We start from the raw sequence: 15361 nt of genomic DNA, 5'->3' as shown, positions 1-15361 counted from the left end.
GTGCATGTCCGACTCTGTAGAGAGAAGTGCTTTTAGGGTACTCACACCCCTTACATTTCACATACTAAACTTTGGCAAGGCTGCTGATGTCACCCACCTAAAAATACATCCCCAGGAAGGCTGTAGTCCAGTAAGCTCTGCAGTGCATCCCATAACTGCGTACTGCTGTAGTGTGATAAACTAGTTAGGTAGGAGTTCCAACCCCAAACCTTACAAGTGAGTGTGTGTCTGTGTTTGTGTGCATAACTGAGTGTGTAGACAGCAATTCCTTTTAGGATACTCACACCCCCTTACAAGTGAAATACCCACCTTTGGCAAGGCTGCAGAAATACACCTCTGGGAAGGTTGTAGACCAGTAATCACTGTAGCATGTCCTGTAACTGCATGCTGCTGTATTATGACTTAGAAGCGTGGCTGGGTTCCATCCCCACACATAGCAGTTCTGGATGTATTGTGTGTATTAATGTCTGTGTAGGGAGCAATGCATTTTAGGCTAGTCTCTCACAGTCATTTCAAATGCCCTACTTTGGCAATCCTGCTGATGTCAGTCATTGTGAAATACACTTTTGGGCAAGTACTACTCCAGTAATATCCATGGTGCATACTATAACTGCATAGTGCTGTAGTCTAATACACTAGTTAGGTAAGGGTTCTACTCCCAAACATGACGTGTGTGTGTGTCTGTGTGTGTGTGGGTGAAAAGGTCCAACACCACCATGATGTTCCTAGGTACTGGAGTGTGCTTCCATACAATTGGCTATGGGAATGTTACCACAGCTGTTTCACATGCAATCATCTAGGGGAGGGCTGCGATTCGTGCAGAGGCCATCAGCTGATCATGAGCATTACTTACATTGCACATGCTGCTGCCTAATCAAAGCAGATGTAGGTCTCCACGTCCACCTGAGAGGGGGTGGGGGACGCAGACAGAGGCAAATATGTGTCAGGGAGGGATGGGAGGGTAAAACTGAAGCATGTTTGTGTCACACACCTAGCAGCACAGGGTATCAAACCCCTGGCAACTATGCAGTGCTAGCACAGTTCACTGCAATTATTGGATGTGCCACATGGGTTACCTGTTGTGGAGCACTCAGAACATCTATGTGATGGTGAGTGACATCTGCAACAGGGATACAGTAGCTGTATGGTAGGTGACATACACATGCCTGTCAGCATGAACATGTGCCAATGTCAACACAGCCACACTCTCACAAGGACACACACACATTGACACATGTAGCAGGGCCAGGTGTACAACTCATCGGTTGTGGGATTGCCACATCACATCACTGTGCAGGTATCCCATGCACCACACAGGTCATACGGGGGCTGTACAGGTGAAGGGTATAGGAAGGTGTCTGACATCAGACAGCATGCTGCAGTATGCCCATGGGGGTAGTAGGGAGTGTGGATGTGAACATCTGCAGCAGGCAACACACACAAACACGCAAGGTGCCAGTATTGACATGCATGGGTGCATGTCTGCACAGGTGTGTGGTGTTTGACTGTGCCAGACAGCTGTCCAAGGCTAGGCAATGGGTGTACCTTGGCATCAGGCCACATGATAGTCTGCATTGTGGCTCAGGGATGTAGTGTCTGTATTTGCCCAGCCAAGCGGGTATTGTATCTTCTATCTGGTCACCTGGGTGACTACTATGGGTGGGCAATGCTGTGTATCACTTGCCATGTCTGTGTTCCTTCATCCATGACATGGATGGCATCTGGGATGTGCACACCTCCCACATGCATGTACACTGACATGTGGAATTGTACCTGGGGTGTCCAGCCCATGTTGTGAACACAGATTATCATCAGAGGTGCCAGTCCTGCCTACCTGTGGTGGGAGCTGGCAATGGCCAGAAGCTTTACCCTGCACCTACATGGAGTGCATGCTATCAGCATTCCTTGGTGTCAGTGGCATCTGTCCATACAGGCATGTTGTCAGGCATGGTATGTCCATTGTGGGTCACGTGATGGCACCACAGGTGGTACAAGTGTCCATTGGGGAACATGGGGGAGGTGCACTGTCTGCACGTATGTGCATGTTGGACAGATGGACTGGGTGTCATGCCCTCTGTGGCCCACCCCTGTCACTCCATAGTTACTATCAGTGGCTAATATGCAGTGTACTACAGACATATTGGCTGTTGCCTAGGCATGTGTGTGTGTGTATGCCTGGCCTTGATGTCACATGTCTTGGTATGGCTTTGCACCCCGGCCTCTCAGCCATATCACATGTGTTATCCCTGTATAGTGGACATGGTGATATATAGTATGGCCACCATATAAGAAATATGCAAAACCCACTCCACATTGGCCGCACAGTCACAACCACCTCTACACAGGATACAGGTTACAAACACACACACACACACATACACATACACACACACACACACACACACACACACACACACACACACACACACACACACACACACACACACATCTGACATGCATCATCCACACTCTACTAGATTGCACTAACAAACACAATCGAGACACACACACACACACACACACACACACACACACACACACACACACACACACACACACACACACACACACACACACCTACATGTGGATTTGCACAACATTTGTACATACAGTCCTCCCATTACCCTTCTGTCAACATGCATTACATATGGTGCTCAACAGCATGCAGTGCAACTATAGTGACATCATGCTAGCAGCAGTATACATGTGTTTGAGGCATGGGCTGTGTTGGTAGGTGATGGCCCTTCCCCATGTTAAAACTGCACCCATGTACAAAGCATTACTGTGGACCTGTTCTGCACACTACCTTGTGCTGTGCACCATACCTTGCAGGTGTAGAAACCATTGATGCATCTGTAGTATTGTGTCGGTTATGTCAGCACCAATGCTCACAGCCTCTATGTGTTGTAGCAACTCATACCTGGGATGATATGTGAACAGCTATCAGTTGTGGATGCCTGATGTCTGCGTTACAGATCACAACAACAGCAGTGCATGTATGACCAGTACATGACTATTACACTGACAACCAGCGGACATTACCATGGCTGTGGGGGGTGCCCTACACATGTCCCAGAACTCTGCATGGTTGCAAGATCTACTCATGTGCACATCCCTTGGAGTGTACACACTGCTGTCATGAGTCCTGTGGGGTCAGGGTTACGTCTGCAACGTTTACTTAATCTGATTGTGTGCAGCTGCAGCCATGGTGGTGTTGAGTCACACATGTCCCTACTGTAGGCTGTGTGTCCTGCCATACTTCATATCCCTGTGGACACATTGCACATTGACAGGATGTTAGTTATCCTGCATGTGTCTGTTGTACCCTTCTGATACCCCAGCATGGTCTCTACTGTGATGCAGTGCATTTCACAGCAACAAAATGTGAACATGTGCAACATGTAGTATGGGTAGGTGTGTTAGATGTGTGCATGGGATATTCCATAGCTATTACATGCCCAGTTTATCATCATGCATAAACATGAACCATACTCACCGGCTACAAGCTGCTGCCATGGTGGTATCCTGGAGGGGCCTACATAGGAGTGTGAGAAAGTTGATGTCAGAGACCATACCTGTGGCATTCATAAAAGGTGAGTGCAGCATTACGTTGCATCAATAGTAGAATTACACAATATTATAGCTTATACACAACTGTTTATTGCTACTACACAGCAGCAGACTATGTATATGACATCTCAGTTTTGCATGATGTACCTGTACAGATGCAGATGCATACACAAGATTGGGGTACCTATGTGCCCTGGGGCCTTACCTGTGCATTCCCCAGCTGGTGTATCATTGGCGCCCACCTCCAAGATGTGCCCTGCCAGGTGTTGATGCTGCAGGAGGCCAGGTGCCACAAGGCTGCTGAGAAGCTCCTCCACACAGGTGAGGGGTGGATGGGAGGGTTGTCTCCCCCTGTTGCGAGGTGGTCCCCCCTTACAGCAGCTGCACTCCAATGTACATGGTGAAGCAGGTCAGTGCAATGATGCCAGACCTGCTCATAGCTGCGGTTATGCAGTCCGACATCATTGACCCTGTGGACTAGCTCGTTCCACAGGGTGGTCCTCTCCTGCTGGTCGTGGGCTCTCCGCCCAAACAGCAGTTCATAGTGCTGTACCAGGTGGTCGATAATGATCTCTGTCTCAGCGGCTCTGTATGCGGGAAGATGACTATGTGACATGCTTCCTGGAAGACATAAAGATGGAAACAGGCCTGAGCCACCCATACAGCAGGGTTACCATAGTTCTTAATGCAAATATTTGTCTCCCCCCACCCTATCAGCTACAACAAACTATTCAAAGACTGCAATTGTTATGTCAGCTGCTTACCTACCACTGGGACATATGTTGTATTGTACCAAGCTTTGTGCTATGTGTTTGTGCCACACTTTGTGCTATGCATTTGTAGCCATGCTCCCTGTGGGGATACTTATCTTTTCTGGCCTGTTACAGACTATTTCACCTGCATGTCATTGTCAGTGCCACTATATATATGTGTATAAATATACATCTATGTACATAGATGTATAGATATATGTTGTACGTTGTTGATATACCTATGTCTATATGAGTGTCTGCATATCTGTACACATACACATCACATTCTGTATCACACAGATATGTGGAGTGCATGCAGACATCTGGTCCGCTTTCTGTAATTGTCTTTCATTCACAGCTGCACTGTTCTGCCTTGCTGCAACACAGACAGGTGCCACATGTGAACACAGACTAGTATTAGGGTGGTAAATATGGTGTGAGATTGCTTGTACACCTATTACACACCTATGGCATTTGTGCATGCTACATTACACATTAACATGACTGTCCTGCAAGTGGTGTGCTCTGACACCCATGTGTCTATCATGACAGCAGTACATCCACCACCAGCTATTGTCCACACTAACATAACATACACAGATATTATGGCTGACATATTTATCATTCCTTGCTGATCTGCACAGTTGGCGGGTATGTCCCACTGCTTACAGGGACAGACAGTATTGTCCAGAGCAGTTGTTCAGTGGGACATCATTACAGGGACAATTACAGAAAGCACATATCAAACATTCAACATCATATATTCTATTAATCTATACCACATACTACATTAAATTACATACAGTTATGTTTTACATACCTTTTATTCTTTGGACAGGTGTGACGCCTTCCTGGTTTTGGCTTATAGGTTTTTGTTTCCCACTGTGTGTGAGTTTCTTATATTTTCTTTTTTTGCCTCCTCTCTCTCTCTCTCTGTCTCTCTCCCTCTCCAGTAGAGCGAATGAGTTGGTTTGAATGGATTTCAGCATGGCTTTTGTAGGTGATGCACATGATCAGGTGATGGGCTCTACACCAATCAGTGTGCAACAGTGGCTGACTGCGTGCAACCTGCTGTGTAGTGCTTCAGTTAACCATTGTCATGGCAACCCAGTTCTATAAATTGCTTACTCATGTGGGCATTGTCCCTTCACCTTTCCAGTATGGAGGACATCCTTCCTGTATGTGGGCAGCAGTGTTACAGATGGCAGGTTGCAGTACCTATTACAGTGGGGCTTGCAGACACAGGGCAACTACACAATCTTAAGAAGTTCTAGACCTACAGACAGAATGGGTAATGTTGTTATGTGCATTGTATATTGCTGGTCTTGCAGTGTTTGTGTGTACACAGTAGTTTAGGATGGAATGCAGTATGTATGCATAGCTCTCAACAGTGGGCCTATCCACATGATGGCCATTGGCTTGTCTGTTTGCTTTTGCCTGTGCATCACACAGGTCTTGTCCTAGATATATCCCTGACAATCTGTCTGTTGCATGCTATCAGTACATGGCTACTTCCATTTCTGTTCCTGATGTGTTATTTCTGCATAAGGGTATGTTGCAATGAATCCTTTAACACCAGCAATTTGCAGGGTGTGTAACAGCAATATTATGAGTATGGCACTGTGTTCCTGCCTCTGTCCTTCACATATATGGCTGGCTTTGTCCTGCTGTGATATGGTTAGGGGTTGATCGGTATTGGTGTATCATTATTTACTGCTAGCATTCCTGCTATCATTTCAGTCATATCGTGGACTCCCACAACATTTGTTGGTCAGGGTCCATACATGTGACAGATACATAGATATTAGCATAGGTAATAAATGTCCCCCTAGGCCTTGACTACAGGGTGCAACTGGCAGGTGCTGAACTACATCTGTTATTATTTATTGTTGCCTATCTTGACGGCAAATCCTTTGCCTACAGTTGTACGAATTGATGGGCTTGGTCTGGACAGCATAGTATGTTTTAAATCCGCACTGTCTGCATCTACTGTTTTGTGTGGGCCTTGCATTACTCACTGATTAAATAAGTCCAGATCTATGTGCTGTAAGTAATGGCATACATTATTGTAAAATATGCCATTAAAGGTTGTCTGTGTATACATACCTGTGTGTTGTCTCATGTCCTTTGAATAGTGAGTGGGTCTATATGTAATGCAGTACTCCTGTTCAAGTATAAATGTCATTTAGTAGGTTATACAGCAAAACGATGTTGATATATCAATTTCACATTGGAAATTGAATGTGCTGCAGTGGGACTCGAACCGAGAATTTGTGCACATTAGGCAGATGCTCTGCCCACTACACTATTGCAGTTCTGCTTAATTTGCATATTTCTACCTTAATGTCATACCTATGCTCCCTTTCCCCGGCCCCCGAGCACCATGTACATGGCTTCCATCCATTCTCCAGTTGCTAGCCCTGTCATAGCACACCTCCACACATTTCCCTCTCTGCATGTCTTGGTACTCTTCCATTTTACTGACCCGATGCAACCTTCTGCAGGCTCTTCATCCATTTAGTCCATGTACTTTCAAGCCTTCCCTTGAGCCTCCTCCGATATTAGTGGAAACATCATTGTGACCCACAAAGTATGGTGCATCCCACCAGGGACGGACCTGTTGTTGTGTCACGAGTAGACTTTTCTGGTCTACACTGTTTCTCCAACTGGTAGCATCCTGCCAGGGGTTTGAGAAGCAGCGGTTTGCTCACACACCAGACCAGCCTCATCTCCCGCTTCCGCAGATGAAGCACACCCCCACGGCGTGCCCCGTTTTCCATTCCTCTCTTCAGTATTATACAAGACTACTGTTCTCATAGTATATGTGGACAGGCACTGTTCATTGATACTCATAGACTGCTCAGAATACTGTGATTGAGCAATGTGCACATGTTTGCTGGTATTAATGTACATACTTGCATACATTTCCTATACTGTTGACTGACTGTGCCAGATGATATGTTTGTGATAACAGCAGCTGATTGTATATCTGCCATGCCTTCATGGTAACACACTTGGACTATAGTGTGCAGGGTGGGGGGGTGGAACCTGGGAGTGCTGATTATGTTGTTACTGGCCACGATGAGGGCTGTGGACTACAGTGTGCCTAAGACACTGCGAGGGAAGTGTAGGAGGATATGCACTGGTGTGCACTAGGCTCACACTTGCTGACCTCTGTTTATGGTGTCTTATACTGGGTTGGCCTCCACATTACTTAACCAGTGTGGGCAATGCTTGCCGCCACCACCACGCTACTTCATGAACATGTCGGTATTATACATGCTTAAGTCAGGTGTACATGTCAGGTATGACTGTTCATGAAGGTCAGTGTAAGGTGAAGTGGGATTCCAGTTTAGCAGTTCTGGATAGGTTACACTGAGGTATTTGGGTTAGGTTTAGTTATGCCATACCTGTATTGTAGAGTAGATCAGTGGCGGCTGGTGACTTCAAATTAAAGGGGGGCTGCAAGAGACAGCTGAATGGGTGGGGCCAATGGGAAGGGGTGTGACCAACTAGAAAGGGGTAGAGCTATGCTCAAAACCACAACAACTGGAACTTTAATTAAATACGCTGCCCTGTGTGCCAAATCGTCATTACGAGAGTCCAATCAAGACAAAATGAAGTGTAGAAGAAAAAAAATATTTCAATGCATTGGCTACATGACAACTTACTTAATATCTAGATGGAAACACAAAGGTTGTGAGGCATGAAAAAATAAATTGCTTCTTAAGTACATTACTGGAATACCAGTCAAAATCAAGTATAAAAAAAAACAAGCAGCACTCAGCTCAAACCACTTTGCCTTGTACTGCAGTTCTAATTACAATTTATATTCAGCTTTATAAAATTACCAAGTAACATGCTGAAAGTAGCAATCTCTGTGATACCCCCACTTGTAAAAATGTTTCTTATCCAAAAAAGACCTGCTGCCCGACAACAACTATCTACTTGTTTCATGGAGAACACATGATCAAAGTAAAAAATGAACAGTGAACAAGAAACAAGCTCAAGATAAATTGCTTAAAGGATTACTGCACAGGTTATGGACCACACATGATAGATTGGCATTCTGTTTAGTTTACAGTTACGGGTAAAGCCTGCAAAGATAACTGCAAGTCTCCAACAAATGTAATGAGCTTCTGAAAATACTGTAATCCTGCCCTTTATTACAAATACTGTCATATGCATTTCAATACCTAAGGCTTATTCGTTATCTAGTTATGTAAATATTCTCTACATGGCAACAATAAAAAGGCTTTAAAAGTTGGTAATTCTTTAACAGTATTCTTATTAAAGCTTACTTGCATCTTACAATCTCCGACAAGCTTACCTGATGGTCATTAAATCATTGCTACTTTAATACAGAGCAACAGGGCACTGCAACAGCATGCATTTTCTGAATAATAAAAAGCATAAATCAACAGTATAAAAATATGACAGAAAACTAGAACATTCTGCAAAATCAAGGACAGATGAAAAGCCACAGTCTTACTTGTGGTCTCCCTTGGATGGGGGAATACTCTGCACACTTACGCTGCATAACTGCACCTTGCCTTGCTTGGACACATCCAGAGCCACTGCAATGAGGAGTGGAGTGCAACAAGTAGGTCACAGTTTGAAATGTCTCTGGATGACGGTGATAGCTCCGACACTCATACCTCTCAACCTCAGAGCAAAAAATCTGGACAAAGCCATAGATAGAAGTGGGACACAGGGCCAAAAATAAAGACAATTTTTAAATATTGCTCTTATAAACTTAGAAAGATAATAGAATAGTAGTAGGTCTTGCATTAGTATGAATTTTTGAAGGGTATGAAGTCTGAAACCCAAATGTCTGCCATTACTTTCTAACTTCAATCTTTAATGATTTGCTACTAATCTGCCAGAAAACCACAATTTTATGAAAAACAGACCAAATATGTTATGCAAAAATATAAAATTGCCACACAATACAGCTGTGAACCTGTCAAAGAAGGGACACCTTTTTAAAATTAGTACTGTTCATAGGTTCATAGGTTGGTACTAGGCTATCAGCCCTAGGGCCTATACAAGCCTAGCCATAACAATTCCCTGGCTATTTCTTCCCACAATATTTAATTAATGTTAACTTGAGCAGCTGACAAAGTAAGAGCATCTAAATGCATTTCTGAAATAAAAGTAATCTATAACTCTGATCATTACAGTTATTTATAATTGTAAACCCTCCACGTTTTCTTCCAAAATTGTCATTTTGCAGAGGGATTATTAAGGGGAAAGCAACATTTTGAGCCAAAATTAGAGACAGTTGAGAGGTTTGGATATTCCTAATTCTATAAAGTGATTTATTTACACATATCTCTCAACCTCTTAATGCAGGAAATCTGGATATGGCCAAATATATTGGGGGAACAAACAGTACTAAAGAGACAGTTGATAGAATAACAGGTCTTGCTTTACCATGCATTTTTCTGAAGGTTATGATGTCTGAAACTCAATGTCTGCCATTATTTAGTGACTTCATTCCTAAATGATTTGGCAGAAAACCACAAAGTTTATGAGGAACAAATCAAAAATAAGAAGCAAAAATCTATTCATTCTGCAAAATTCTAGACAGTTGAGAGGTATAGTTCAGCCGGGGCTGTCTGAGTTTGTTGCCCTTCTCCCCCCTCACAAAATCATGGTTGAATGGAGCACCCCCCCCCCCCCCCCGCAGCCATTCCAATGTCCCATTCCTTGGTTATTCCATCCCATTTGCCATAAACATTGTAATGTGCATACAGCTTTACTTCTGCAATGATATGGATTTAATTTGAAAGTTTTATTTTCTATTTTACAGCATAAACCCTAATAGGTATCTGCTAAACAAAGCAATGCAGTCTCACAATGAAAATAGACTTAGCATTAAAACTTCTCTGCCCTTGAAACTCACATTCATTTAAACAGCATTGAAACCCACATTCAAAGAAAATAAATTTTGCCAGTGGCAGATAAAGATTAATTTTGGGCTGTTTTCAAATCATAGGCCCCTTGAACACGAAACATGCACATGCTCTTCGATACACCTTCCTGACTGTATTAAATTATATTCCTTGTACAATACTTACTATTGAACTGCCCATTTCAGAACATTTCCATCATAAAAGTCTACTCAAACTTCAACAGTCCACCAGTATCAGTAAATATGCATGATCTCTGAAGAAATAAAAGCCATCTAAATAATTCCACATTAAAGAAATCTGTTAACTAATGAAGAGGTTACTGCTAGCAAACAACTTTATATGTCATTGTTTCATCTACAAATAAAGTGCTTGTTGCCCTTGAGGAATAAATTGCTTATGTTGCATTAAAAAAATTATAATGCTAGTAATATCGCAATAGGGAATGGATGGCAAACTGATAACAGGTTCATAGTTACTAGGTATCTTCGCCAAAGAGGACTGCAGCATCCATCCCTTTAAAACAGAGTACAATATCAGCAATGGATCTACCTACTGTGGGAATAGAACCACAGCCTTCTGCATCAAAAGCAAGTGCTATTTACAATGTAAGCAGACTCAGCATAAGCAGCACTAAACTTTTGTTCCCCTGCAGCTCTCAACTCCTTGTAAAATCTACTCGACACTCAGCTGTATCTCTGAACTTTGCAGCACAAGAAATCTGGACAAAGCCAAAATGTATTTGGGGGGGGGGACAAAAGCACAAAAACCAGGGACACATTTTAATGTTGGAAAGTTGCTAGAATAAAATGCTGTGTTACCACCATACATTTCACTGCCAAGTATAGAACCCAGGTCCCTGTGCTAAACAGCCAGAGCAACATACCACTATGCCAAATCATCTATTTTTATGAAAGAAAAGAAGACTGAAACTTAAATGGCTACCATTTAGTGAATTCAGTTCTCACCATAGCTGTCAAAATCATCTTAGCACAAAACACCTGAACAAAGCCAATAATGGGGGAATACAGCCCCCAAACATATTCAGTGAGTTCAGTTATCACCATAGCTCTCAACCTTGGCCCAATAAACCTGGACGAAGCCAATAATGGGGGAATACAGTCCAAACAATAGGGACAAATATCCACTGAGGACACCAGAGCAAACCCACAGAGGACATGCAGACTCCACACAGAAGGGACACCAGCCAAGAATCAAACCAGACAACCCATAGCTGTCAGGCAACATTGCTACCACTGCACTACTGCACTACTGTCTGTTTTAAGTAAAAAATAATACAGAAACCTCAGATTTTATGAGGAACAGAACAAATATGAGGCAAAAATCTGTAAATGTTTTAGAAATGGTGGTGGGTAGGGAATTCAGGCTCTTGTCACTTGGGTCCAAGGTACAGCGTTCAAGCCTTATTCTCTACCCACAACCATGAAGCAACTGGGACATTTTACACACACACACACACAGTGAAATCTTCTCCTGCACTAAAGCAGCTGCATGTTCATTTTAGAAATGTTTAGCTTTTACTGGCAAACTAAAAGTCTCATCACTGCTCCTAAGTTATGTGAATGAACTATTCATGGACATTTCTTGTCATTGGTCTGGCTGCGAGAGCTATCTAATTAGCATATGTTATAATGAAGGATGCAAGGACACTGTCACGTTCTCTTTGCTGATGTGTGTAGATATTGTGTTGTCACCTGTATCCTTCTATGCTTTTGTCACATTATAACGATGCAAAGTGCATTTTTTTGACACAACATCTTATTCACCAAATTTTCAGATGATTTATCAATTGATATGCTGGTACAGTGGCTCATAAATGTCACACATCATCACTACAGACTAATCAGGACTTTGCTGGTGTATATAGGTAAGATTAGTCTCACATATGCAGTCCCTTAGTTTCTGCATGCTATGGAAGCTGGTACTTCAAAAGATTCTCCATGAATCACAGCCAAGACCGCAGAACTATTTTGAATAGATACTTCGTACCCAAACTGATCCATTTAATCAGTAGCTTTTGCTGCTCCTATTCTAAAAATCCAAGGATTTTATGAATCACCCAGAGTTCTGGTTTGTGTTTTTAATTACATTACAGGCATAGATAATTGTATAACATGTTTGTGAATATTTTCCATAGAAAAATATTAATGTCAGGTTACAATAATCAAGTTTCTTGAAGGCCGGTAGTTTGTAAGCTTGAAGAGGAGAACCTATGAACATTTAAACTACTTCAGATCTTATATATTTTAATTTAACAGAGGGTTAAAATTCCTAATATTTTAATGTAACAGAGGGTTAGAAATCCTAATAAGCCATAATAGTGTTGATATAAAGGTAGCTTGGTAATAGAAAGTAATTACTGAGGTAGCAGTGAGGAACAGGAGAGTAAGGGATGTGTTAGGTTGGAAGGAAGCAGGGACATTTCCATTTAGAGAAAAGGTAGAATAGAGGAGTGTTTTAAAGTTTTCCAGGTTCTGCATTGTCCTAAGGGTAGGGGGACGACAGTTCCATTTTTTGGCTAAGGAAAGAGTGGAGTAACTGTCCAGGTGAGCGGTTAGGTTTATGAACAATAATTATGTTTTGATTTTCACATCTGAGTGTTCTATTAGGTTGGTGGGGGGTGTCAGAAAGAGTGGGACATTTAGTAGGGTTGAAAAGAAGTCTCTGGGCTGTGATCAGTTGAAGGTAATCTAGGTAATTAGGTAATTCTAGCCACTTTAGAGAGTGGAGGGCTTCACAGTGATGGGAGGAGTACTTCAGTTAGTGACAAATTTGGATAATTTGTTATAGCAGGTTTCTAAACTGGAAGTGAGAGAGGTTGACATGTTTGTTAACAGAGGAGCACAATACATAAGGGAGGGAAGGAGGTAAGTTGAGGCAAGAGTATGTCTAGAGTGGAGTGATAGGAAGCTATTGCTCCTGTAGAGCATACCAAGCTTTTGGTGGGTTTTCTTTATGTTTTGAAGGACATGGTTGCCAAATTTTATTTGCTCACCTATAATAACTCCTAATAATTTAGCATGGGGAGTAACTTTGGTAGGGGTGTTGTTTTGGCTTAGTACTAGGAAGGAGGTTTTATCTAAAGGGAAGGATTTTGATGGTGGAAATATTAATATTTTGGATTTATTGGCATTTTGGGAAAGATGGCTTTGGAGCATCCAGGCTTAGGTGGTTGAGAAGGTGGCCTGAGTTTTTGTTAGAAGTTTGGGGAGATTAGTAACAGAGCACACCAAAGTTGAGTTGTCTGCATGCTGAATTACTGAAGCAATGGGAATGGCAGAGTGAAAGGTGTTGATAAAGATGTTAGAGTAGGACCCAGTATGATCCCTGGGACCAACCTGGTATGGAAAAAAGAAGAGATGCCTTTACTCCATTTCACAGCCTGTGATCTGTTGGACAAGTAGATAGAGAACCAGGATAGGGTGTTTTGAGAAAGACTGAGGTTTGAAAGATGGCTCAGAAGGTGCATATGGGAAATCTAAAAGCACTGCAGATACTACTTTCCCAGTGTCTCGAGCACGACTGACAGTACCAAGGAAAGAAAGGAGGGCTGTTGTCGTACTATGTCCTGGTTGGAATCCATGTTGGGTTGGGGTAAGGAGATGGTATTAGGTTAAGGAGGGCATACGTTGTAGGTAAATGCATTTTTCCAGGATTTTTAAGACTGGGGAGAGGATAGCTATGGGATGGAAGTTAGAGATGGTGTTTTTGCCGCCTTTATGGAGAGGAAGGATGTAGGCCTTATGCCAGAGTTTGGGGATGTAGGATTTGGATCTGTTGATTAGGATGCTAATGGGATAAGCAATCCCATCAGCAGCAAGCTTAAGAAAGTGTGAGGGCATGCCATCAGGGGCAGTAGATCAAGGTTTTATTTTGAAGAGTAGTCTTAAATAATCTCTTCTGACTGTCTACATTTTACACATCTCCTACACTGAGAGCAAGACAACTTATTTTTGTTTAGCTGAAATCATTTTTTATGCTTTTTAACTTTGTCATTAATGAGCACATCTCATTCCCCAAAGCTAATATGTGATGTGACTTGAATCCCTTGCTTTGCTGCCAAGGTCAGTAAAATCATAGAATGACTTTATCAAACACTACACTTATGTGGTTATAAATGACAAAATAACCATTTTTATATTTATTTTTATCTTTCAAAACAATTATGTGTCATTTACATCAGTGGACAAATCAAACTCAATGTTAGATTCCTTGTTTTTGTATCTATAAAGAAGCCAGTACCTTGTCTATAAAATGGCTCTGTATTAGGCCAGAAGGAGCAGTGATGTTTTGTGCCATTTGGTACATACACATCTCAATGACTATATCTTAAAACTGAGATGGAAGGTGGACAAGAATGTCACTGAGGCAGAAGAGATTCAGGAAGGAGAGAAGATATAATGAGACGCAGAGCACAGCATAAGAGCAAATTAGCATGACTGTACATGGTTGGATAAAATTACTTTATGATGGCAGGAGTGTAGGAGGCTAAAAGGGAGAAATACTTACTTTACTTTAAACTCTCTTATTCATTTGATGAAATCAGTATAAACTATATCAAAAATAGGGAAAATTTCTGAAAATTAATGTCAGAAAAAGAACTCATAGCCCACCTTTCTGGTAGTACAGGTAATGCCTTGTTTACATCCTATACCCCACAGGTAATGCCTTGTTTACATCCTATACCCATTTTCATATACAACATGTCTACACCAGTTCATTTTGCATCTTCCAGAAATAATGGTCTAAAATTTGTAATGAAGGAAAATTCAAAAAGCAGAATAGCAGCAGTTTCTACTTGATATAAACAATAATATGTACTGTAGGACATTTTGTACTGTTGTTTGTATTTGACAATGCAATAAAGCAATTACCAAGGAATGCCAGATGTACTGACACATGGCTTCCTGGATGGTTTCTTATGGCTTTTAATGGCAAACAGTTCAGGATAGACAAAGTATTTTACATGCCTTTGGCTAAGATGGTGTAATAGAACTAACACACAAGAACTAAGAAGGTTAGTGCTAACTCTAATCTGGAATTATAGACATTAAAGCTAAGGTGGTACTCATAGTCATTACACGGACATGTTAAGTTTATCCA

Source organism: Protopterus annectens, chromosome 8.part0, assembly GCF_019279795.1.
Source record: "Protopterus annectens isolate FY-2018-M chromosome 8.part0, PAN1.0, whole genome shotgun sequence".
Lineage (NCBI taxonomy): Eukaryota > Metazoa > Chordata > Ceratodontiformes > Protopteridae > Protopterus > Protopterus annectens.
This window is presented reverse-complemented; position numbering follows the sequence as displayed.